We start from the raw sequence: 1,398 nt of genomic DNA, 5'->3' as shown, positions 1-1,398 counted from the left end.
CTCTTTTTCACCTAAAAAGGGAATCTCAGCATATTATTATTATATTATAATAGAATATTACCCATTTTGTAAAATAAAATCTAACTGCTCAGGATTAAAATGTACAAATTATTTTTTTATTTTAAAAACTCTCATTCAAGGCTGCCCTGTGTATTGCTTAAATGACTGGTACTATAAAAGTTTAACATGTTTTTTTCTCAAGGGAAAGATTTTACTTGCCTGTTGGAAATAGAAAAAAAAAACCACTTTAATTATCTTATAAAATGTTGTTTCATATTTCTGCCTTGTTTTTACAAGTCAATATCAAACTGTTGGTTAGATGAACCTCCATGGGATATTCACATTCTTTTAGGACTCTTTCTTTCTAATTATTTTTCTTAGAGCATTTTTCACATCCCTGTTCCTCAAGGTATAAATGAGGGGGTTCAACATGGGGGTCACAACACCATAAAATACAGAGATAACTTTACCCTCGTCTTGGGATTCTTTTGACTGAGGTGTCAAGTACATGTAGGTGGCTGTCCCATAAAATATGATGATCACAGTCAGATGGGATCCACAGGTGGAGAAAGCTTTGAGTCTGGCCTCTGCAGAGTTGATCCTCAGCACAGAAACCACAATGCGAGCATAGGAGAAGAAGATAAAGGTAAAAGGCAGTGGTAAGGTGAATATGCTGATGACTAGACCCAGGATGAGTCTGCCTGGGGTGTCCGAGCAGACAAGCTTCAACAATTCCTGCAGCTCACAGATAAAATGGTTGACGACATTCTGTCCACAAAAACGGGCAGGAATTGCAATGATTGGTATTACTGCCATAAGGAAGGCACTGGCCCAGGTCACCATGGCCAACTGTATGCAGATCCTGTTGTTCATAATGATGGTGTAGCGCAGGGGATTGGAGATTGCAACAAATCTGTCATAAGCCATGACAGCAAGGAGAAGACACTCTGTCATCCCCAGAAAAAGAGCAATGGTCATCTGGGCATAGCAGCTATTATAGGAAATGGTGCTATAAGCCATTGAACAACAGAAAAGGTACTAAATTGCTGGAGTAGCAAATATCAAGGAAGGACAGGTTGCTCAGGAAAAAATACATAGGAGTGTGAAGCCGCCCATCAACTCTAACCACAAGAATGAGACTGTTACCAACCAATGTGATCAGGTAGACCACTATCATGGTGCAGTAAAAGACAATCTGATATTTTGGATGGTTGGACAAACCCACCAGAATGAACTCTGTCACTTCACTGCCATTATCAATAACCAGAATATCCATTTTGTCGTATCTGCCAAGAAAGAAGAAGGAATTCAATTCATTTTAATTTGAGAGGCAATTATTGAGTATTTGCTATATCCTCAATCTCTATATTGGGTGCTATTATGAAGAGATGTCTACAA

General features: G+C 38.6%; 1 pseudogene; it reads right to left on the bottom strand.

The window, feature by feature from the left end:
• Nucleotides 1–342: 342 nt before the first annotated feature.
• LOC100396037 (olfactory receptor 13H1-like) lies at nucleotides 343–1,398 on the bottom strand (annotated as a pseudogene).

The sequence above is a fragment of the Callithrix jacchus genome, chromosome X (genome assembly GCF_049354715.1).
Source record: "Callithrix jacchus isolate 240 chromosome X, calJac240_pri, whole genome shotgun sequence".
Lineage (NCBI taxonomy): Eukaryota > Metazoa > Chordata > Mammalia > Primates > Cebidae > Callithrix > Callithrix jacchus.
This window is presented reverse-complemented; position numbering and strand designations above follow the sequence as displayed.